The sequence below is a fragment of the Morone saxatilis genome, unplaced genomic scaffold (assembly GCF_004916995.1).
Source record: "Morone saxatilis isolate NCDOM2014 unplaced genomic scaffold, NCSU_SB_2.0 Contig4, whole genome shotgun sequence".
In the NCBI taxonomy this organism is placed as follows: domain Eukaryota; kingdom Metazoa; phylum Chordata; class Actinopteri; family Moronidae; genus Morone; species Morone saxatilis.
Window position 1 is genome coordinate 4,013,046 of NW_023339984.1, and position 553 is coordinate 4,013,598.

Below are 553 nucleotides of genomic sequence, written 5' to 3' on the forward strand. Positions count from 1 at the left end.
CTGCTGCTGCTGCTGATGAGAGGACGTCAAAGAGGGTTGAACACCAAGAGGCTTCACTCCCGCCTACTTCCGTTTGTCCTCAGTGGAGCACACCTTACCAAAGATCGTCTATGTAGAGGACTACAGCGTCACTCTTTACCAAATTATTTTTATTTTGTACGGTTGTAGATATGTTTTATGGCCCACAAGGGAAAACTTTAATGTTTCACACAATAATATGATAAAATAAAACTATATTTTCTGCCTGTTAAACATGAATATGACAGTGACAATAAACCTGGGGGAGGATGTAGACATTTTTAGGGTCACTTGAAGGAAGTCAGCTGATCTGACAGCTCGAGTAATAAATCATTACTTTGACTCCTATGCTTCATTTTGTTTAAGCTTTGAAATGATTAAATCAAAAAGGTTGTGTTTTATAAATTATCAAATGACAATCCTAAAGTAAAAAATAAAAAATAAAAAAGCAAACTAAGGAGTTCACCATATCAAGTAAAAGTATTTAAGTGAAGTCCTCAATCAAAATTTAATGTATACTGCCCTCTTGTGGATT